General features: G+C 38.4%; 1 protein-coding gene across 2 annotated transcripts in view; it reads left to right on the forward strand.

Moving 5' to 3' along the window:
- The window catches only part of KCNIP4 (potassium voltage-gated channel interacting protein 4), a 1,144,126-nt gene that overhangs the window by 76,327 nt on the left and 1,042,191 nt on the right, over positions 1-25,608 (forward strand). The gene's annotated exons all lie outside the window — the stretch shown is intronic.

Here is a 25,608-nt window from a genome sequence, read left to right on the forward strand (position 1 = left end):
AACAGTAACATTTTTTTGAATGAATTCACGAGGTCTTGGCTACAGTGTCCCTGTCAGTGGACACTAGGCATGCTAATTGTTATACACTCAAAACTCTAAGAAACAAAATCAAACAGTGTGAATTAATGGAAGGTGACAATGGAGATGCTAATTTGGATTCCGTGGCTAGGAAGGACTTATGGATGAGGTGACCTCTGGACCCAAATGGCACGAGAGTGCAATCCACGCCAATATCTGGGAGATTTCACAGTAGAGCAAACAAATGAACTGAGCTCAGAGGGATTGTGGATGGTCTGGTCAAGAGAGAGCAAGATGCTCAGTGAGAGTAGTGTGGGTAGGGGAAAGAGAGGATGAAAAAGAGCTAAATGGGGGGCCCGGGCAGGCATGCCATGGTTAAGATGGGATTTTTTTCTGAGTAGGAAGAGATGTGATAGGATAGAAGTGATAGTGGGATGGGGATTTTTGAGCAGGAAGGTGGCATGACCTTTTCTGTTTATTAAGGATCACTTAGGCTGTTGTACTTCAGTCAAGAGTGGAAGAAGGAAGACCAGTTGGGCCATTGGGGGAGTGCTGGTAGAAGACAAGGGGTTTGGACTATGTAGTAACAGTGCAGGTGGCACAAGCAGATTCTGGGAATATTTCAAAGGTTGATTCGAAAATTAATAAATTGGGGGACGCCTGGGTGGCGCAGTTGGTTAAACGACTGCCTCTGGCTCAGGGCGTGATCCTGGAGTCCCGGGATCGAGTCCCACATCAGGCTCCCAGCTCCATGGGGAGTCTGCTTCTCCCTCTGACCTTCTCCTCGCTCATGCTCTCTCTCACTGTCTCTCTCTCTCAAATAAATAAAATAAAATCTTAAAAAAAAAATTAGAAAATAAATAAATTGGAATATTTCAAAGGTTGATTCAAAGAAATTTGCTAATAGATTGGGTATGAAATAAAAAGAGGGGTTAAAGATGACTTTAAGGTTCATTTTGACTGATTAATTTGAGTGATTGTATAAGTTTATCAAAGCCTGGTAATCCTTAAAACCAATGAATTTTATTAGGTTAAATAAAATTCCATTAAAAAAAGCATTATATAGTTATACCTGAAAAAGATCTTTAAGGAGATAAATTCTACTTTGTAACATTTTAAATATGAAAAGCATAGCAAAAATGAGCATGTCTAACTGTTGAGGCAAGACGATAAATTCTAGGACTTAGAACTTGAATAACTGAATAATGACAAAATACTCAACCTTGAATAACTAAGTGCAGCTAACATCTGTCCTAATTTTGGTATTCTTGAATGGCTTGTTTGGGGCTGGAAAACATCGGTATCATTTGTAACAACAAGAACTGTAGAATGAGGTAGAAGTTAACTGGGTGGGAGAAAGAAGCTTAGGGTTTAAGAAGACAGACCATCTGAATTCTCCATATGGAAAAGAAATGTATCAGTTCCAAGATATAGAAAAATCCAGGAATGATTATGGACTGTGACACCAAAGTCCCAGAACCAGGTCTGTGTCCAAATGCATCTATCTATATAGGGAATGTGTGTGATGTCAGACATGTATGTGGCTATCCACTTTGAGATCTGGTGTTCAAACTTCCTTTAAGAACAGATGATTTTACCTGATTGTTTTTTCATCATCAGTAGAAATCCAAGAGTGTGTATGGTAGCTAGTAGTCTTAAATGTGGTTGAGAAATCCTCATAGAATTCAAATTCCCTGTTCAAGTTCCTTACTCCTCTTAAAGAAGAAAAAAGGTAATTATGCTCTTTTAGTAAAGAGTAGGAAAAACATTCCATAACTTATTTAAAGATACAGTTATCTTCAACTTGAAACATTTTAAACCCTCCTCAATTCTTGATAAAGTTATTTTGAACTTAAATATGTGATTTTTAAAAAATTATGTTTGATGCAATACAGTTTTGAATCAATTTCTTCAACTCCCTGGAGATAAAAATTGAGAGCTGAACTCTCTAGTTGTGAAAATAAATCTCTTGATATGATTCTTTAGGTAAATGAAACACTATTATAAGTAGGTAGGTAAACAGCATATTAAAGGGCAATTAAATGAGGGGAAATCATCCTCAGAGGAAACACAGGCCAGTGATAAAGGGGACGCAAATGTCTCTCTTTGATTATTCTGCACAAAAAAATCGTGAAATTTCCTGTCCTTTGCTAAATGTATATGGGGATGTTATTTCGATAGTGGTATGTTGACTTATTTATGTTTGCCTAGAGCTTCTTACTCACACAAACTCTTTTTGAGTCTTCTATTCTATGTCTAAAAAGTTTCCCTTTTCTAAGAACAATGATTTCCAGAACCTTCCTTATGTCTGATGTTACTTATGGGTTGTGTCCAAGAAGCTGGATAATCCTATGTTATCCTATCTCTATTCCTCAACTCCTCTACCTTTTTAATATAAAAAAATCTTGTTTTTCTGAATTCCCAGTATTTTTTAGTTGAAATCCTAGTAACCAATGCTTATGAGCATGTGGTTTACAATATTCTGACTCCAGTTGTCAGCTATAGTAACTTTAGGCAGATATGTTGTCTTAAAACTTACCGTCAATAGAATATTACAGACAATAACAGAGGAAGAAACAAATATTTGATTCTGATTTATGAGGAAAAATTGAAGCTGTATTAAAAATTGTTTAAGAAGAATGATAATAGCAAAAATACATGCAGTCGGTAGTGACAGCAAGTTAATTTCTCTCTTAACTTTAATGTCATTTTATTATAAACTAGAAATGCCAATATGCTTCTCAAATTATTTTTCATTTTAATATTATACATTGAGTCCTTCATTGCATAACCATAATTTCTACTTAAATTCTATGGAGAGTTAGGGGATAAAATGAAGCAGAACTGGGCTACTAGAGTTTCAAGTTAAATTCCATTTTAGAGAGATCTGAGATACTTTCATTTTTTTTCTCCTTGTGCTAGTAATCCATCCAGAAAATGACAAAATGACAAGAAAAGTGCTTCTTAGAGTTATCAAGAAATTAAACTTTATTCCCCTACCATTTTTCTTCTTCTCTCTATATACTCCACATATCCAATTATAGATGTGATACTATGATAAAGTGTAAGATGTTAACTAGAATGTCTGTAAAGACAGCCACCCATAACTTCAGGTCCTCTGTGGGAACCCCCCAAATAAATGTAAGGGGATTACGTCTCAAGTGTCGCTCAAAGTGTTTCCTCATTGTTATTTGGCTGTATTTGTATCTGGTGAGGGTCCTAGTGCATGAGTGTCAATGACTGCTGTCCCTAGGAACCAGCTGGGCTGTGTAAATGGGTGCAGCATCTCTGGTAGTATATCGGGGGGTGATAAATGTTCCCCCCCTCAGGTGACATCAAACCAAAGGTGAGTGAGGAACACTCTAGCAAATGGGACAGTGGCTGTCCGGTCTTAATGGAGAACTGCTCTTCATCTCCAGTGAACTGTGCTCATGTGGGAACTAGGGCTCAGTTTTGCCCAATTTGGGCAAAGTATTGCCCAATTTGTGAACTAAGGGTCTGCATTTTTATAGAAAATTTTCTGGTTTTCTAATGTGAGTAACATAAATTTTAAAAGAAATGATGGCGGCTAAGGAAACTCATTGACAGTGTTTGAAGGGAAAATTCAACTGGTGTTACGGCAGCTCAGTGTTTGCATAGAAGATGGAGGGAGGAGGGCAAGACAGTAGGCAGGAGTTAAGCACCGCGGGGCCAGATGAATCCTAATGGTGGTCAGTACTGGACCGGTGCGAAGAGTTCTGGAGAAAGAATGAAGAGGTGTGCTGATGACCTTCTGGCGATAGAACAAGCCGGACTTAGAAGCCAAGTGTGTAGGGAAGAGAGCCTGCAGAAGAATTGAAGTTTCAAGTTTCTCTGGGATCCCAGGGGGGAGAAAAACAAAACTGCTGGGGCTCAGGTGGAATGTGCATATTTTTATCAGTAATCTGAAATCCAATTATCTGTCTTCCGCAAGTGCAGACACCACTGCTGCGCACACAGAATAATTATACCATGTATGGCTCGGTTTTGATTTTTCAATCAGAGGATGCACTGATACCATTGCTACATTTGCTTGAAAGGTCACGGCTTCAGAGGTTGAGATGTGGGAAAGCAAAGATGAAAATAGAAGCTGAGTGATTTTGTAAAACAGATGGTAGAAAAGCAAACAGAGGTCAGCCTGCAGTCACTGGCAGAAGAGAAGACAGAGAAAGGCAAAGTTAGGAGCTAAAATCTCTTCGGTGGGCTCCGGTGCTAGAAAAAGGGGAAAGGGGGAAATAGCTGTGAATCTCCTAGTTCTGAGTTGGCTTTATACTGAGAATTGAACAACTGATCGTTCTCTGTTGAGCTTCCTGTAGAGTGAGTGTCTGTCTACTGCATAAAGACAAGTTTAAATTACCTTGGAAATCCTGGAGGTATCTATCATCTATATTCAGAGACAAACATAAGAAGAGCTGGCAGGGGGGCAAATGTTAGGATGGGACTAAAAAGCAACGGTCGTGTCGATTCAACAGTATTTATTGGGCATTGTCAGACTGAAACAAGGCCTTGATGATCCAATATCCATTAAGACACAGGCCAAGCTCTCAGGGCAGATCAACATTTAAATGAGTAATAAGTAGGATAGAACAAATATTGTAATAGGCATTTTAGAGAAATTGGGCTTTAGTGTCCAAGGGATAGGTATCCAAGTGGCAATGTCCAGGTTTTGGAAAGAAGGGCTTGATTTCCAAGAGATGTCAGGGCACCACACAATTGCTTGAAATATAGTTTGGAAGTTAATTCTGGCAAAGATGAGAGATGACTGACATTTCCCAAAGAAAAAAATGTGAAGCAGAAAGGATGATGTGCCAAGGGTGGAGCCCAGAGCAAGATTCTTCAAATGTGGTAGGCAGAGATTTACTAGATCTACAGGAGATAGGTGATACGTTTGTCATTCTTGACCTGTACACTGAGAGCATTTAAGTAATTGGGGTCATAGACACGTGGAGGAAAAGAAGGCCAGTATAGATTTGGAGACGGTGGAGTTAAATATGACCCGGAGGGCCAAAGAGGTCCAACCACTGTTCTGTAATTAAAGTGAGAGATGACCTGGGAAGCGGTTTGATGTTCAACATCATTATATGGGTCATACTAAATCCTCTCTCCTCTGTTATCTAGACTTCTAGGTTAAAATCCCATCCCAGCTCATCCATAAAGGCTTAGCTAATCAAGCAGGCTGGTTGTTAGTTCTTCGACTTTGGGGGTCCTAGAATGTTTGTGTCTTTCCCTTTCTTGACTCCTGCTATTTTATGATCTTGCTCTATCAGCTGTGTATATGTGCCTGATTACCAGGATAAGGATTGTAGGTGGTCATTCAAACTGGAACACTTTGGAGAGGGACTCTGGGAGAGGGAATGTGCTGTTAATAATTTCTGAGGGACAGCAGACCTACATGGGGACTGTCGTGAGCAGCCCAGGCTGTGTGGTCACCAGACTTACTTTCCTAACTGGCCAGTTGGTTCTTTCATTGCCGTAATGAAAACACTCACTGCGTAGCATTCAACAAATTGAAAGAATAGCATTCGGTGACTGCCTTCGACATCATAGAAAGGACCATGGAGATTATTACATGACCCTACCCTCTTCATTTTATAGGTGAGGGAACTGAAGTCCAGAGAGGTAAGGTGACTTGCATAAGGCTGCACAGCTAATTCTGTCTTGCAAGTCTGTTCGCTTCCTGATTAATCTTGGTTTCAGATTGACACCCCAGCCTGATATCTTTTCTCAGATGTCACCATGAGAAGATGGCCAGGTTGCTTAACGGTGCTGTCTTGCCTCTTTGGTCAGAATTTGATGTCGTACTTTTTTTTTTTTTTTTTACCTTTTCCTCTCCTGATCCACAGTGACTGATACTGTGTTGGGCCCATTAAATACTCAGCAGATGTTAATTGAATTAACAAATGATCATTGAAAAAGTATTACCAATGAAAAGGGACTTGGAAATAAGATAGTCAGGTCCTTTCATAAATAGGGAAAGTGGAACTCGGAGACATTGTAGGACTTGCACTGAGGTGGATTGCTAGTTTGGGATAAACTTAAACTAAAACTCAGCTCTCTTCAGCCTTATAGTTACCCAACCAGTATTCCTCTCTCTTTTTTTTAAATTTATTTATTTTCAGAAAAACAGTATTCATTATTTTTGCACCACACCCAGTGCTCCATGCAAACCGTGCCCTCTATAATACCCACCACCTGGTACTCCAACCCCCCCCGCCACTTCAAACCCCTCAGATTGTTTTTCAGAGTCCATAGTCTCTCGTGATTCATCTCCCCTTCCAATTTCCCTCAGCTCCCTTCTCCTCTCTAACACCCCTTGTCCTCCATGATATTTGTTATGTTCCACAAATAAGTGAAACCATATGATAATTGACTCTCTCTACTTGACTTATTTCACTCAGCATAATCTCTTCCAGTCCCGTCCATGTTGTTACAAAAGTTGGGTATTCATCTGTGGTCCATATACACTATGGAGTATTATGCCTCCACCAGTATTCCTCTTATTATGCTTTACTGCTTTGAAAGTGACAGCAGAATACTAGTGACCTGAAATATCAAGTGACATCATTATGATTTATATTTTTTATTGTAGTTTTCCGAATGCTGTCTTAGGTTCCAGGACCCTCCGTATAACCTATGAAGTTGGGAAGGCTGCTGAATTGCTTTACAAATTATGCAATCAAAACTCAGACTGTAAGAGACGTGGGGCCAAAGTGGTTCAATTTTTGCCAATATGGAGAACATGAAGAAAACTGTTCAATTTTAATACTGCTCTTGAAAGGAAAGTGGTTTTTTGTTTTTTTTTGTTTGTTTGTTTATTTTCCCCTTTCCTAATGGAGCAAGGAAAAGCTGTGTTAGCAAGGATGTTCTCTAAGGGAGGGCTTGGAATTTTATGTTATAAAGCTTACTGCTAGTTACTCTCACCTAAGTAACAATAACCTGATTTACTTGTCTCCTTGTGGGGAATTTATAGGCAGTTAGAAAATCATGGTTTTCATGGTTCTTCCATGATCTTATTTATTTAGCTAGAAAGGTGAAGAATTTTGGAATCATGTACAAAGTGGGCTAAATCAAGGTATGTGATAAAACTTCCAGAATTCTAATTAAAGATATAAACAGAAAAAGGCAGAAAAAATAACATCTACAAATTGGCTGCACACAGAGTGAGCTTGAGTGTTTCATCATGTGTAATGCTGAATTACTGATGTGAGGCATTCTGAGGAGCATCCGGAAGGCTGGGTTCCCCCAGGACTTGAACGAGAACTTGGTATTCTCTGCGGGTTTCACACTCTTCCTAATTAGGGAGCATTTCGACTTATGTTTATACTGTGCTGGAAAACATGGCCTAAATCAACCCAATTAACAGATAAATTTTCCCAGGTTGTTCTGCTGCTTGCTCTACTAAAGTTCAATGGAGACTAGTTTTGATTAAATTAAATGTGAAAGGAAGAAAGTGAGACAAGGCAAACCTTTTCAGTTCTTCTAGAATCTTTACTAACTAGTAGCTAAAGAGCTCTTTTCTAGGGGTTCATTAAGATTGTGATTTGCCTAACTAAAGGCAGGGACTATTTTTTGTTCACAGTATGTGTCTCCAGGACCTTAACTAGGATGAGGCTTATAATTAGAACTCTGTAACCATGGGCTGAATAAACCAATGAGTGATAGTCTAGAAACCTTCCCTGGACCAGCTCCCCATGCTTCTTTAGCTAGGTGCAGGCTTCTTTGCAGGACCCTACATATTTACATTGGCAGCAATTTTATTGGGTTGTCATGAACTGTTTCTATGTTTTTTTCCCCACAAGAAGACCATCTCCTAGAAGCCGGGGGACCTTTTATATTAATGTTTTTCTCATTGTGAGTCTCCATTGCCTCCATATCATTGTCTAGTGATGATTAATGCACATTTTTTGAGTGAAAGAAGTAAAGAATGAGTTCCTAGTTCCATTTTCCCCTAACTCATGAAGGTGAAATCTGATCATTTATAAAAAGAGCTTAAAGCTATTAATTGACCATAAAATATCATCATTTCATACTGAGTATATCATAAATATAACAATGTAATATAAAGTTATAAATAATAAACTACATGATGCTATGCATAAAACAGAATATAATATAAAATCATACATATAACATACTAGAAAAATATTAATAGATTAATAGATATTAATAGAAAACAGAAAATAATGCTGGATATAAACATAGATGGTATCTTATTGCCCTGAGCCTCATTTCTTCTCAACATTTTATAAAATTTAAAATTACTGAAATACCGGGACGCCTGGATGGCTCAGTTGGTTGGACGACTGCCTCCGGCTCAGGGCGTGATCCTGGAGTCCCGGGATCGAGTCCCACATCAGGCTCCCAGCTCCATGGGGAGTCTGCTTCGCTCTCTGACCTTCTCCTCGCTCATTCTCTCTCTCACTGTCTCTCTCTCTTTCAAATAAATAAATAAAATCTTAAAAAAAATTACTGAAATACCACCATGGCTCAGTTCAATTAGTTCAGTGTTAAAACTCATGGGTCAGTCCATTTTATGGCCTTGGGCAAGTTACTTAAACCTCATCAAGACTCATTTTCCTCATTTTAAAAATCTCAAATGTCTGCCTCCTGGGTTATTCTAATAATAATAGCTAACATTTATTGAGCACTTGCTATTCCCAAAACATCACTGTGGACACTTTCCTCACGTTGCCAGCTTTGTTACCATTCTCCTAATTACCTTTCTCGAGTAACGTTACCATTCTCATCTAATGGGGAGGAACTTGAGGCTTAAGTAGTCATTTTTTTTTTTTAAGAAAGATGAAATACTTTGTAAACCACATATTATTTTAAACCAAAGAAGGAAGTCTTAATTTAGAAGCTTAAAGTGGTTTTTTGAGGACCATGCAAAAAAAAAAAAAATTGCTAAAATGTTTTCATGGTAGGGAATGAACCATAGACCGAGAAAATTCTTTATCATACATTAGAGATAAAAAATATAGAACTTCCCTATGACCCTGCAATTGCACTCCTGGGTATTTACCCCAAAGATACAGATGTCATTAAACAATGTTTATAGCAGCAATGGCCACAGTCAACAAACTATGGAAAGAACCAAGATGCCCTTCAATGGACGAATGGATAAGGAAGATGTGGTCCATATACAGTATGGAGTATTATGCCTCCATCAGAAAGGATGACTACCCAACTTTTGTAGCAACATGGACCGGACTGGAAGAGATCATGCTGAGTGAAATAAGTCAAGCAGAGAGAGTCAACTATCATATGGTTTCACTTATTTGTGGAGCATAACAAATATCATGGAGGACAAGGGGTATTAGAGAGGAGAAGGGAGTTGGGGGAAATTGGAAAAGGAGGTGAATCATAAGAGACTATGGACTCTGAAAAACAATCTGAGGGGTTTGAAGTGGCGGGGGGTGGGAGGTTGGGGTACCAGGTGGTGGGTATTATAGAGGGCATGGATTGCATGGAGTACTGGGTGTGGTGCAAAAATAATGAATACTGTTTTTCTGAAAATAAATAAATTAATTTAAAAAAATGGATATAAAAAAAGTGTAAAGTACTAAGCTTTTATCAATTACTAAATAAACATAACATTATTTGCTTTAAAAAAAATATGAAAGTGTTGAGAAGGAAACAGCCAAAGAACTGGGGTCTAATAACCCTTCAGTCTTCACTGGGGATACCTCAAAGATTAAAGAATTGGTCCCACATGGGGAATGGGTTGCAGGATTGGTGGGAAAGGAAGAGAGACCTGGGGTAGGGAGAGGATCCAACATGGTCTGTGGGAGTTAGAGCTGTGTAGAAAGCACTTGGTCTTTATGTCCAAGACTGCTCACTTCTCATGTTTCAGTTACACTTCTGGAAAGACAATACATTGTGATTATTATGTAAATGTATTACTTTATATACTGGTATTAGGATAAGTGAAAATATTTTCAGATACAAATTTTGTATGAAAGTTTTATCAGTGGTCCTCTCCACAAATCTGCTTGCCCACCTAAGAGTTTCCTTCTCACCACAAAATTCACCTCAACAACGGCCAATTCAAGGCTCCTGTGCCAGTATGGCAATCTCCAGATACGATCACAGGAATCATAGGGCCTTCTTCATGTGGGCGATCTAGCCTGAAAAATAAACACAGAGTTGGTTGGATGCTCCCAAATCTTTGTGTGGAGGGGAGGTGGGAGAGAAACATGTCGGCAGTTTGTACTTTCTTACCTTTTGTACGTGACTCTACTTGCCTTTTAAAGATTTCAGTGGTGATGGATTTGAATACAGGCAGGATTATTCCCAGTAACATCTTAACAACTATTCTATACTTCCTTTTCTCCGTGATGTTTAAATAAATAATGCATATAAAGCATTATGTTTAGCCCATAGCAATAGCTCAGCAGCTGCTAGCTGGGAATAATATTGCTGTCATCAACATTGCCTGATGTTGAAGGAAGCATCCCTAGCAGAGAGAGGGCCCTCTTCTATGTTTCATGGTATCTTTAAAACTTATCATACCTTAGCTGTTGCTGAACTTCTTCCTCATCTTCCCAGCTTTTAAGGGCTTTAAGTGCAAAGATAATGCCCAGGACATTATAGGTGTTGAGTATATATCTGATAAGTTGGAAGAAGATATATTTAGTTAGATTCAATTATTTTCCTAATTATACTCTCCAACCTGACCTTGGGAAAGGCACTAGTTGGTTACATTAAAACATTTTTGCATCTTTGAAGGAAAATATTTCTTTCTTTTTAAATTAAGTTTTCTTATTTTAATTCCAATGTACTTAACATACAGTGTTATATTAGTTTCAGGTATACAGTATAGTGATTCAGCAATTCTCTATGTTACTCAGTGCTCATTATGATAAGTGCAGTCTTTTTTAAAAATTATTTTTATTAAAATATAATGTATTATTTGCCCCAGGGGTACAGGTCTGTGAATCGTCAGGCTTACACACTTCATAGCACTCACCATAGCACACACCCTCCCCAATGTCGTAACTCAGCCACTCCATCCCTACTTTCCCAACCCCCCCAGCAATGCCCAGTTTGTTTTGTGAGATTGATAAGTGCACTCTTTTTCTTTTTTAAGATTTTATTTATTTATTTGACAGACAGAGATTACAAGTAGACAGAGAGGCAGACAGAAAGAGGAAGGGAAGCAGGCTCCCCGCTGAGCAGAGAGCCCGATGTGGGGCTTGATCTCAGGACCCTGGGATCATGACCTGAGCAGAAGGCAGAGGCTTTAACCCACTGAGCCACCCAGGCACCCCGATAAGTGCACTCTTGATTCCCATCACCTATTTCCTTCATCCCCCCATCCCCACCCCTCTGGTAACCATCAGTTTGTTCTCTTTAGCTAACAGTCTAAAACAAAATATTTCTTAAAGTAGGACTCTTTCAAAAGGAAAAGTAAGGTCAGTCATCTCAAAGGCTGTAAAAACCCAAATGTCTATGTAGGACTGTTGTGATTTAATAGAAACTTCAGAGCCATGTTTTCACTGACTTTTCCAAAGGTTTTTGTTTTGTTTTGTTTGTTTTTTTTTCCATGAAGAAGTCTGTTTAAAACACAATGAATATTGTTACACTGTAAAGAACTAAAAAAAAATAAAAATAAAAAATAAAAAAAAATACATACGCACACACACACACACACACACGCTCTTACATACAAATACATACCCCATTACATCTAACATATTCATCTAATTATAGTGTTTTTTGATGTCAAGCTTCTTTATATTAAGACAGCACTGAATGTTGCTTAAGACATGAAATGATTGACTCAAAATCAGGAAGATTATTTATTAAGACAGAACTGAGATGAGGATTCTGGTATCTTGACACCGCTGTCAGTGTTTTCCGCTCCTTTTCACTCATGCATCCATCTGACAATTAAGCAAAAAAAAAAGAAAAAAAAAGTCTTGGAGGTTGAAATTGACCATTTTTTCTATCAGTCTCTATGGGGTGGCCCTGGACAGTGAAGTCAGAGATAGTCTACATGGTTTGTTTCCCAAAAGTAGCACCCTTCACCTTCAGTGTGTCAGGCTGTCATAAAGGGCCCACTCACTTCAGGGTAAAGGAATGTGCTCTGGAATCTCAGTGTCCTGAGTTTGAATTCTAAGTGTGACCTTCAGGAGGTCTTTCTGAGCTTCTTGTGTGTTTAATTGCAACTTGACCATGTCTCTGATTCACAGTCACGGCTTCCTTCTCCCTCTTCTGACAGAATCAAAAGTTTAAAAAATCAGTGTGGTCCGTACTTATTTCTACTTTCTAACTTTTTTTCTCTAAATGTAGATATCATGCCTCCTTTTCAGGAGGCTAGGTTATCGTGTTGTTTACTTACACAGCACTTGGGGTGTGTGTGTGTGTGTGTGTGTGTGTGTGTGTGTTTTGTTCGGTGCTAGTTGTTAATCTGCCCTGTGTTCTACTAGAAGCTTCACCATGATTGGGGACATTTTATCTGTTTTATTTGTGCATGCATATCAATCAGTTTTGAATCATATATAAGTAAGGTGTGCTTGGGTAGTGCTTGGGTGAAAAATCATGAAAGCCAGAGCACACCTGTCTTTGGAATCTATGAGCTGAATTCTAAGGGGGCGGGCACCCCCATTTCAAGATCATCTTATCTGGATTAAACTGAAATGAAACAGTCCTATTTTATATCATTTCAAAATAAAAAAAAATGGAAAGGCCATAGAATTGAAATTAAATGAACTGTATAATTAGGTCACAACATCATCCAGATTAGATTTAAAAAAAAAACAAAAACTTTTCAATAGTGTTCTCTGAGTTTCTGGGTAGGAGGACCTTGCATTGGAACTTTGGGGTTCCTTATTATTGGTTGAAGAGCTATTATTTTTAAGTCCTTAAATTGCTGTGTTGCATAGTAGCCAGATACAAGGATTTCAGGTTTTGAAAAAATTTTTTTTTCAGGTTTTGAAAATTTTTGAGGTATGTAGGTTTTCTGTTTATTTCACAAAATGACTGTTTTAGTTGCTCTGTCTTGTATTTCCCATTTTTGCCATTTTAAATGTGGTGCAGGTATACTGGATTGAGATTCAGAATGTGGGAGTTTTAGACCCACTTCTGCCACCAGTGGGTTTTGTCTTTGGTTAAGGTGCTTAACCTTGCTGAACCCAAGTTTTTCCTTTTTCTTTCTTTCTTTCTTTCTTTTTTTTTTTAAGTAATCTCTATACCCAACGTGAGGCTCAAACTTATAGACTTGAGATCAAGAGTCACATGTTCCTCTAACTATCTTGCCAGGTGCCCCATCTGAGCCTAGGTTTTATTTTTGTAGTGAACACAGAAACATTTCTTATCCTCACCTCTCCCCTTCAAAACCACAGAAGTGCTCACACTATCACTCAGGTGGCAGTATGATTCAGTACTTTGGGAATATTGAATATGCTTGCTGCCCATAAGCCTCTACCTTCTTAGAATTTTTCCCATTGAATATTTCTTTTCCAATAGGGTTGAAATAATTACACTAATGATATAAATTGAATATAAATTTAGGTTAGCCTTGTTGTCATTTTGTATAGGTCCTGTCATGTGTAATACTGATTAATTTGTCTCTGACAACAGATTAAACTTGGTGATCAATGTTTGTGATGGATTCTTTCTGCTGGGATAGTGTCAGTGTGTACTCATCAGTGTATACTGATTTTTACTGCTGATCAGACTGTATGAAGCTCAATTTCAATAATTGTTTTGATGTGAGTTCCTTCCCTGATATCCACATTGATTTGCGGGAAGATTTTGGAAGATTTGCTCTTATAACAGAAAGGGGCATGGTTAGATTAGAGAAAAAAACACTTACAGAAGGAACTATGTGCTAACAGTGCAGTTCTCTCTTTACAGCACCCCTTCTCGGGATGTTCATAATTGATATTACCATAAGACACTCTCATTGTTTTTGCACAGCTAAGAGAATAGGGCAGATTAGAATAGACTGAGCTAGTTCTTTATTTCTACCAGAAGGCACGATTCCAACAGATGGTAAAAACTCATCAAAGTTTTGGCATATGCCAATGAGTTATTTAGATCACCATGTATTTTTTTTAAATAAACATATATATGCTTCATAAAGTAACACTTTTTCTCTTGGGGCATTATTTTTTTAGGTTCCCCTAATTCTTAGGACCCCAGTATGTTCTCATTGCTCTGAGATATTTGCTGCCAGAGTGAAAGTGTTTTCCCAGTCCCAGTCTGGTTCTGTAGTCTGGATAACACTGATATTAGCCGGAAAGCATCTCAGGACTGAGTACAGTAGGGTGCTCATGTTGCAGGTGCCATCTAAAATCCAACATGCAGGGGTGCCTGCATGGCTCAGTCATTAAGCGTCTGACTCTTGGTTGCAGCTCAGGTCATAATCTTGGGCTTAAGGGATCGAGCCCCCTGAGTCAGGCTCAGTGCTCAATGTGGTGTTGGCTTGAGGATTCTGTCTCTCTCTCTACCTATCCTCTGTCTCATGGGAGCATTCTTTCTCTCTCAAATAAATCATTAAGCCTTTAAAAAAAAGAATAAAATCCAACACATGACATTTACCTTCAGCAACTATCAGGAACCTCTGTTGGAGGAATCAGGCCCTGATATGAATATTCTGGATACTTTAGAGCTAATTTGAGAGTATTTAATAATAAAAATGATAATGAAGACTATGATAGAGTCTGCTTTACAAGTGTTTCCAGTCCTCACAAATTCCTATGAGAAAGGTGTGTCTCTTTTATGTTCGTATGTCCATTTTATGAAAGAGTCATCTGACCCTCACAGCACTTAAATAACTTGCTGGAGGTCACACAGTTGGTAAGAGATGGATCCAGAATGTGAACTCAGTGCCATCTGATTGCCAGTGTGTTCTCCTGGCTTTGTGCCTGCTGTTCCTATGACTTCTAGTTCCAGTGTCAGTTCAACCAGGTCTTCTCCAATACCCACACTTGTTGAATCCCTGTACGTAAGGCAGGTGATGCTATGGGCTCTTCCTGGACGGCCTGCTGGTGCTTCTTTATTCAAGATGTGCAGAGAATGAGTCAGGTAAGTGGAATCTGAGAAGCTCCCCCCAAACCTGAGCCACTGGGACAATTCAACTTTTCAAGTTATGTGAAGTGAGACTCCCCTCCATGTTAAACATTCAGAATGGTGCCAGACTCAGAAGTGAAACAGAGAAAGAACATCCACTGGAGGAATCAGGCCCTTAGGGATGCAGGCAGTGATGGTGAATAGATAGTCAAGTAACACAGCAAGAAGAAGTCGGGGTCTGAACATTCTTACCAGCACGCTGCAGTGGCTCCACTGAGGATAAGAAGACAAAGGTGGGCTTTCATCACCAGGGAAGGATCATAGCTGACTGAAAAAGAAAAAAAAAAAAAAAGAAAACAAACAAACAAACAAACAAACAAAAACTGAACAAAGAGAGACAAAGGGAAGAGGAAAATCCTAGAGGGAAAAATGGAGATGAAGGTGACAGATAGCAGAGGGAGTGAGTGGTGGATGGCTGTGTCAGAAAAGAAAAGAGAAGGTGAGGTACTTCGTAGAAGGAGTGACACCAGGGTGTGGAGTGACAGCTATTCTAAGGCCAGCAAAGAAACCAAAGACTAAGGGAAGAAATCCTTTCTGTGTTTAAGAAGATTAGGGCACTGAGAACACTTTAATTATTTGAGGCAATATTGCTGATTCTTTTTTAAAGGTTTAGTTAATTAATTACAGAGAGAGAGGGTGAAAGACAGAGACAAATGGGGGGAGAGCAGAGGGAGAAGGAGAAGCAGACTCCTTCTTGAGCAAGGAGCCCAACGTGGGGCTCAATCTCAGGACCCTGAGGTCATAACCTAAGTCAGAATCAAGAGTCAGATGCTTAACCAACTGAGCCCCCCAGGTGACTCCCTGACTCTTTTTATTGTATTTACTAATAATGCTCACATTTAATATTTCATTTAATCTTCACAGCAATTCTGTGTCATTGTCTATTGTAGAAATGTAGACATCTAGCTTGCAAGAGGCTAAAAGGACTGGTCTTCTTTCTTGAATAAGAAGTGCAACTAAAAATAAGACATCCAGATGGCCAACAGACACTTGAAAAAGTGCTCATCACTTGGCATCAGGGAAATACAAATCAAAACCACAATGAGATACCACCTCACACCAGTCAGAATGGCTAAAATTAACACGTCAGGGAATGACAGATGCTGGCGAGGATGTGGAGAAAGGGGAACCCTCCTACACTGTTGGTGGGAATGCAAGCTGGTGCAACCACTCTGGAAAACAGCATGGAGGTTCCTCAGAAAGTTGAAAATAGAGCTACCCTACAACAAAGCAATCGCACTACTGGGTATTTACCCTAAAGATACAAATGCAGTGATCTGAACTGGCACATGCGTCTGAATGTTTATAGAAGTGATGTCCACAATAGCCAAACTATGGAAAGAACCTAGATATTCATCAACAGATGAATGGATAAATAAGATGTGGCATATATACACAATGGAATACTATGTAGCCATCAAAAGAAATGAAATCTTGCCATTTGTGACGACGTGGATGGAACTAGATGGTATTATGCTTAGCAAAATAAGTCAATCAGAGAAAGACAATTATCATATGATCTCCCTGATTTGAGGAAGTTGAGAGGCAATGTGGGGGATTTAGGTGTAGGAAAGGAATAAATGAAACAAGATGGGATCAGGAGGGAGACAAACCATAAGAGACTTAATCTCACAAAATAAACTGGGGGTTGCTGGGGGGAGAAGGGTAGGGAAAGGGTGGTTGGGTTGTGGACATAGGGGAGGGTATGTGCTATGGTGAGTGCTGTGAAGTGTAAACCTGGCAATTCACAGACCTGTATCCCTGGGGCTAATAATATATTATATGTTAATTAAAAAAAAAAAGAGAGATGCAGCTGAAACAAAATGTGTGTTCTGGTCTGGTCTAGTTCTCTGTCACTGTGGACCATGGAGGCATCACTGGGTAATGTTAAACATCTAGCATAGGATGGTTTTGCCACATGTGCTTGGGGGCATTTAGTCACCGGACTGGTCTGATCTTCCAATTTGAAATAACCATAGACATAAAGGCATGTCAAGATTATAGCTCCAAGTATACTTCACCTGTTGCATTTTACTAACCTAAGCTAGTTAGGAAGCATACAGTATAGAATAATGGTCAAGTATATCATAGGTGTGATTTGGACAGTCACAGAGGGTGGTGACTTGAAACTCAGCATCAATGAATGGCCTTTGCAATAGAGGCAGGAAGCCAGATTGACTCACCTGCACATATACAAAGAGCATATGGGCTACAGTGGTTGCCTGTTCTTATTTGTTCTCTTTTCCCGTTCATCTTCTTGGTTGTAAATATATTAGGTGGGACTGAGCCATCACCCCACCTCTACCTCAGACAACAGGGATTAGCATATGCCCCTCTCTGGACCAGTCATTGTCTTCCTTGGTTACTTTCTGCCAGAGTAGGTTGAGAAAGACTACTGCTTCCCACAGGTGTTGGTCCAGGGGATGGGGGTCTGGGGCTGCTAGCTGCCCTCTTACCCACCTCATGGAGGGAGCCCTGACAGAAAACTCAGAATAACCAGAGTCCTTGGCCCCACTCATTGAGCCTCCAGAATTTAGTATAGCTGTGTCCTGAACTTCCCACTCAAGATAACATTAAGGGCTCAGGTGAAGATGAGTTGAGATTTGGTCACTATGCCAGTCAGAGTCCAGAGGCTGGTACATCATGATAATAATAATAGCCAACACTTACTTAATGCATCCTGTACTACAAAACATATTCTAAGAACTTTGATTCATTACTCATTTAATCCTCATAACAATACTATGAAATATATACCCTTATTATTTCCATTTTACAGATGAAGAAACCAAGGCATAGAGAGGTTAGATGACCTGCCCCCAGACCACAGAGACAGGAAGAAGCAGAGCTGGGATTTGAACTGGGAGAGGGAGAGATGTAAATATATGTCTCTCTCTTTCTAGGTATAGATATATAGATATGGATATGAATGTGTTTAAATACATACATACACTTTATGTATATACATTATCTCTCTATAATGTGAAAATTCTCAAGAAGAATGGAATTAATGTTACAAATTACATTAATGTTGGTTATGTGCATAGAAATGAATATCTTAAATTTTATCCTAGTATCATGGTCAAGTATAGAAATTACTAAAGATTAACAAGAAACTGTACATTTATGAGTGTTTTGAAAAGGATAGAGGAAAGTGTCATGAATGAGTGTAACACTGAAACACCACACTACATGACATTAAGTCTCTGGAAGAGCAGCTCGTTAGCTGGTCAAGTAGAGGTAGTGCAGGTGCTAGAACACACTTTATGTGATTATTATTGAGGGAGGGAACACAGTGGGAAGGAATCTCTGAACAGATACTTACTGAAAACTGAAAGATGTTGTGAGACAGAACATTTCACCAAGCCCAGGGCTGGGGCATAGCAAGCTTAGAGATGTTACCATAAATCTAGAAAACCAAAACACTATATTGGGGAAGTTGCAGAAGAATTATCTAGATAGTTCAGAAGAATCTTTTTGAAGCACCATCTAGGCCCTGGCCTTCCTTATGTGTGGATGACCCTGAGTCTGTTTTGGAGGGATTACCAGCTCCAAGTTGCAGGGAGTGAATCTTGTGCCAAGCTGTATATAAAATTGAAAGGATTAACTTTCTCACTATGCACCACTGATATAGGCCATGAAAGGTAAATTTTGTTATTTAAAAAAATGTCAAGGTCCTAAAACTTCCTATTGTGTCATGCAAACAAATGTAAAAATATAGGCAAACACTTTCAACAAATATTTTAGAGAACATGCGAGCAATGAGGGGCAAGGGTGGAGGGGGAGAGAGAGAGAGAGAGAGAGAGAGAGAATTTCAAGCAGACTCTGTGCTGAGCATGGAGTCCAAAGCAGGGCCCTATCTCACGACCCCGAGATCATGACTCTGAGATCCTGACCTGAGCTGAAACAAGAATCGGTTGCTCAACCAACTGAGCCACCCAGCTGCTGCATGTTTTTATGCCTTTAGAGAAGAATCGCCTTCGAATCATGATTGCATCGTGGGAAAGGGGTAGGCAAATGAGAACTACAGCCCTCCACCTGTTCTTGTGACGCTGCTGTACTAAGAATATTTTCAGTATCCTAAATGGTTGAAAAAAGTAAAAAGAACATTCAGTGACTTTTAAAATTATATGAAATTCAAATTTCAATGTTCATAAATAAAGTTAATTAGAATACAGCCAAGTAATTAATTTACATATTATCTATGGCTCTTAGGAGCTTTGTCAGCAGAGTTGGCTAATTGTGACAGGATCTGTGTGATCTACAAAGCCTAAAATACTTACTGTTAGGCCCTTTATAGAAACAGTGGCCTGACCCTGTGTTGGGATAATAAAGCCGGGATACTGGGAACCATTACTCACCCTAAGGAAGCAGAATTAGCACCTAGAAACAGATGAATGGATAGATGTGCATGTGTGTGTGTGTGTGTTGTGTGTGTGTGTGTGTGTGTGTGTGATTTAACCATCCTGTCTGTTATGTATTACTTCCTAGATTAAAATCATAAACCATGGTTGAATCAATATATGCAGGGTTATTTTAGAAATGTTTTTATGACACTTTATGTAATCCTTGGACAAGTGGTATAGTGGGCTATCAATTCATTATAACATAAAACACTTATATTTTATTTAATAATAAAAGGACTTTATGAAAACTGTGCCCTGTTAAAATATGTAGTCTCATGAAGATAAAGAAGGAAAACATTTAGGTTTTGGAGTGAGGTTTTCTCAAAATGCCTAAGGTAATTCATGAAGTGAGTAGTTCTTGGATTTCTTTCACCGAGTCAATGGATTTGGTAATGCAAGTAGGGTAAAAAGAAAATACATGCTAACTAGCAGAAAGGTAAGGATTCCTGTGCCCCACTGTCCTGCAGTACAGAAATTGCAGTTAGATTGGTGTGGATGTATGGTAGGTAAAGAAAAGAATACTCAGCAAAAAGTAAAGGAAGTACACACTTGGAGTTGATGGCCAGAAAGATGCCTAGGATTTTTGTCTGTCATGGTTTACCAATAAGCTCATTTTCCTTAGCTCTGCATTCACAAGTTCTATGCATCTGTTCTGTTTTTTAACATTTCATTTTTTTCTTTGAAAACATTTGAAGCATACAACACATACAATGTGTGTATCTAATTGTGTCATTTGAAGAAGGATGTTAAATATTTCTTTGTTCCCACCTTTTACCTCCGACCTGTTACCACCTATTACCTATCACTTTTTCCTGTATTCTTAGGGGTTCCTTTTTCTATCTTCTTGGGTATGTATGTCCTCTGTTCCCCTGAAATGCTGTGAGTTTCTTCGAGGCATCATCCTTCACTCTTTCCGTCTCCCGGTAATACCCAGGGCATTCCCTTTAACAACATAAGTACTTCAATAATAGTGTGTGGAATGGATGAGAACATGTATTAGAAGCTCTCTCTGGAGAGAAATCTTTCATAATTTGTTTCTTAATAGTTCCTAAGCTTAGGGCCATCGACGAAGCAATTAGCAAATGTTGGAATTGAATGAAGGTCCTATTATTATTATTTTTAAATCCAGGTATACTTGTGCATATCTGTGTTACTGACACTGTGCTGTATTAGGAGTTTTTCGGACATTTTCACTAAAGTGCTAAATATGGTAAAGCAGTATCCTATGAGTTTATGGAGATGTTCAAGGCTACCTTGTGCATTTATTGAAAACCTCTCATCGCACATACTAAAATAGTCTTATTCCTTCTCCCCCAGCTGTCCCTATCAGTCCTGTTAAGTTGGTCTTTTTGAGGTTCTCATTACGCGTTTGAAAGTGTCCTTACTGCTTGTGTCATTGGGTGCTTCAGCTCTAGGCTGTTTTTCCCCTTTCCCACTCCCTATTGCCTCTCCTTCCTTTAAAACATTTTCCCTGTTTTCCTTATGACACTTCCACACAACTGGTTTTGGGTTGGCCAGCTGGTAAGAACATTCTTTCTCCCAAGATTGGAAGTTAACTTTAAACAAACCAAGAATGTTTGATCTGGCCATTTCTGCTTACCTTAGCTACTCCTGCCATGCTTTCTTTCAGAGGCTGTTTTTTGTTGTTGTTGTTTGTTGGTTGGTTTTTTTTGTTTGTTTGTTTTGTTTTGTTTGTGTTTTTTTAAGGTCTAATTTCTAGCTGTTGTAAACAGGAAAAGGCACTAGAATCTGACTGCCTCATTAATAATGCTATTTTATGCTATCTTCACTCTTATATTGTTACACAAAAGTATTTGTGTTTTCCAAGGCCAGATAAATGAGTGAGTAGAGAAAACTTGAAATTTGTTTCAATTATAAGTGCCCTAAGCTGGTACAATAAACATTTCTGATCAAATGCTTTAATCATAAAACACTTTTACCTACTCTGTGAGATGACCTCTAGAAATTCTCCCTGGAACATAAATAATCTTGAATTTAGAACTGTGTAGAATTTTTATGTTATGAAAAATATAGAGAAAGTGATATTCAGGGATCTGGGTATTAGGATCTTAGGTATTACCAGACAGGTATCTACTTAAATAAAAATCTGTTGGTAGCCAGTCAACTTAAACTGTAAATAATAAGGAAATAGTTAAGCTAAATAACTAGTATGAATTTCCATGTTGTGAACATAATTATTTACTTGATATGGAGAGAATATTATTTGGAGGATAATCTTGAAGATAGTTTCCCAGTCATCAACACATGTTGGTGCTTCGATCATGAAGGTTAAACTATTATAAGATTTTAGATTTATATCTTTTAGTGAGGAGCATGAAATTTGTACCAGATCAGGTTCAAATCCTGGTTATGTTGTTAAGTAGCTGTTTTGTCTAAACCTTGGTTTCCTTATTTGTAAATTAGGAATAGAAATCTCAGTCTCATAAATGTTCATGAGAAGATTAAGTGAAATATACTAGAAACCCCTTGATGAGGTACCTGGAAGATAGAAGGTATTCAGAAATGGTAATTTTTATTAGGAGTCGAGTTGTATTCTTTACAGTCTCACAATAAATAGCAATAGCTATTACTAAGTGTTCATTTCATTTTCCAAAGATGCTAATTGACAAGGCAAATAATATTTTATAAAATTAATTGGCCTAGTTGTATGGCTTATGAGACAATATACTAATAACATATTTTGCAGGATTTGGGGGCTTTTAGCTTACTTTTATGACAATTATAGTAACATCCACTTTACAGTAATATAAAAAGAAAAAATCCTTTTGGATAAAAAATTTCTCTTACTTCTGGGACAAGGCTATGAAACACTGTTTTTTATATTGCACTATTTTGAAACACTAATTTTTATATTGCACTGTTTATGTGCCAGGACCATCATGAGTACTTTGCAGCTAACTATATCTTCACAACAATCCGACAAATATGGTACAATTGATGGGGGTCATCCAGTAGTACAATGGTCAAGAAAAGATTCTTGAGATCTTCATAGTACAATTCAGTAAGTTTACTTAAGTAGCACAGCATGGGGACAGGACCTCTAGGCAGAAAGAGCTGCATTTTCTGCTGTGCAAGGCTGGTGGTTATACTCTTAGTCATCAGAGGGAAGGGGGCATGCTGGGAGTATCAGATTACAAAGTTTCTTCCACTTTCTTTGAATTTACACTTTTGCAAAATTCCTCTAGGGCATTTCATTCAGTTTTATATTAACTATCCGTGATATGTATAAAAGAAGTCATGAGACTCAAAAAATGTAGCAACCAGCACAGATTCAATCCTTAGCAAAACTATGCAGGCTTTAGGTCAGCCTTCTGGGCTAGGGATAAATATTTCCCTGCTTCTGTCCCATATGACAATGACTATCTTCATTTATAGATGAGAAAATTGGGATATAGAGAGGAATAGAAACAGCAGAGCCTGGTTGGAAACCTAAGGTTTTGACTTTTAACCTTGGACTTGTAACCATTGTATGATGCTATCGTAGTATTAGGGAGAGTTATACTTGGAGTAATGAGTCTTATTCAAGGGCAAATATTACTTGTCAGAAATTTGTATTAGGTGAAAATACATACCAGGTGGAATTTGCAACATGGAATGTTCAGGAAAAGTAAAAGCATCTCTGTGGGGCTCCAAAATGTAGTGTAGAATTATCTGTACTTTTAAAATGTAGGTCAAATTTATAATGAGATAATATATGAGAAACCTCTTGTCAGAGGACATACATGATAGATGTTTTAGAAATTCTTAGTTATCCTTTGGAAGTTATCAAGGCATGGAGAATTATTTAGAGGGTTTCAGGGATCAGATAACTCAGTTTATTGATAAATTATTATCCTGACATGTTTCAGAAATTTTAATTTTTTTTTTTAAGTATACAGAACTTCTTCTAAGGTATGAGGTTTCTTGTATGTGGTTTCAGCTTTTGAGAGAGGGATTCAAATTTTGAGAGAGGAGGAACGTTCCTGTAGTCTCTAACAACAACGATTTTGCTGCTGAAAGAAGCCATCTTTAATTTACTGCTGAGTAAAAGAAATAGCTTTTTTTGACAGCCAGAAGTTATAACAATACTTTGTTTATAGATAATCTTAAGCACACTAAAAATAGACTCTTATAATGAAGGAACCACTGTAACATTTTATATATAATTAATTCTTATTTATCTCAGAGTTTATTTACATAATCTTAGTCCTAGACTTTTGACAATGTGGTTAGCCATTTATTTTAAGGACTGTTCAGTAACTTTTAAAATAACCATTTTACCTGCTAGATTTCATATGGTTCAGTCCTATGCATGACATACTTTTAGGAGCACAAGTATATGTTCCATAAAATTGGATAGCCATCTTGAAATCATTCAAGATGGGCAGGTGGAAGTCATTGCTCATGTAGAAATAGAATCTATAGGCAGAAATATCTGGGTGAGTATGAAGTGGAAAAGAGATATGGGAAGGGGGAAAAATGGCAAATTAAATTCTCTCTCAACATAAGGAAAAATCTTATAAGGTCTCATTAAACTGGAATGGGTTGATCAAAGAGATTAATGAGTGTTTTAAAAGAGACCAATTTGCCATCTATTAGAAACAGTATGAAAGAATTTCTTTTGAGTAACTGAGTTTGGATTAAATGGTCTGTATGGATCTTTTTAAAAGCAATTGCCTAAGAAAGTACAGTGATAGAATGGCCCAACTATGAAAATGTTAAGGATCACTGCTTTAATTTAGGAGCATTATAAGAATTAAAGAAAGAACATACTTTAGAGCTCTTCCTAAAAGTTTTCAAGGATAGCTTCAGCAGAAAAAATAATTTTTGTAGTTATTCCTTAAATAATTTTGAAATAGTATTTAGAAGGTAAAAAAAAAAAAAAAAAGGCAGTTTAAAATGATCTTTCCCAGGGTGCCTACATGGTGCAATCAGTTGAGCCTCCAGCTCTTAGTTTGGATGTTGGTCATGATCCCAGCCTGCGATGTGAGATCAAGCTCTACCTCTGGTTCCACACCAGGCCAGAGTTTACTTAGAGTTTCTCTCTCCCTCTGCCCTCCCCTGCCCCCATATCCACACGTTCTTTCTCTCACTTTCAAATAAATAAATCTTTAAAAAATTAATTCTTTCACATACTCGATAGTAACAACTGAGACCAGATGGATCTCTGTTAGGATAGTATCTCAGTATTATCAGTCAATATGAGTTGGTTGTAAGCAGTAGAAACTCGTGATTCATGACACAAGCAATGAAGGGATTTATTGGTAAGACAGGGTAGCTCATAGTATTGAAGAAAATTCTGAGACATAGGCTTTAGAAACAATGTGAACCAAATCATCTGTGATGGTCTGGGCATCAGGAATTCATGTGTAATGTTTCTAGGATACCATCAGAGGATTGAGGGCTGGCCATTTTAGGTCTTATGTCACTCTGCTCAAGACAGAAATTCTAGTGAAAAGGTAGTAAGAGAATATAGTTTGGGTCATATATTCACTCCTTGGCCCTGACGGGGTGGGGGGGAACAAACTTATTTATTAAGAACCCCACCAACATATTACTCAGGGGAGGGGGTGGAGGAGCTAGGTTCCCAAAGCCAACTTGAGGTGCCATTATTATGAGGAGGAATGTAAGCTTGACAGAAGAAAACACAGATGTGCACCCTAACGAGCCACTTTGGTTTGAGACAGGAACTAGGAGCTCCTCTCAGGCTCCTTCAACAGCGCCCACCCTCCCTATGTATGTTCTAGAAGAATAGGGCATATTATGGAGTGGCAAATTTCTGTACATAGAAAGACATTTGGAAATTCAGGGAGTGGCTTATACAGAGTTGTCTCCAGTGAAAAGAAGAAACAGAGGAGCCCCACTGATGTGGAATGTCCGGATTCTGTGGAGGGCCACAGCCAACATAGCTATTCTTCATGGTGGGGATGGTTGATGAAGTTTATCCCAGTCATATCTGACAGTCTGTTTTCAGTCATTGTCTAGGATAACCACATCCTAAACTTCCTGTATTACCCTACACCTGCCATACAAGTCTGGTGTACATGACCCTTTGTTCATGATTCTTTGGAATGATGAAGGCTGATAT

The sequence above is a fragment of the Neovison vison genome, chromosome 11 (genome assembly GCF_020171115.1).
Source record: "Neovison vison isolate M4711 chromosome 11, ASM_NN_V1, whole genome shotgun sequence".
Classification (NCBI taxonomy): Eukaryota; Metazoa; Chordata; class Mammalia; order Carnivora; family Mustelidae; genus Neogale; species Neogale vison.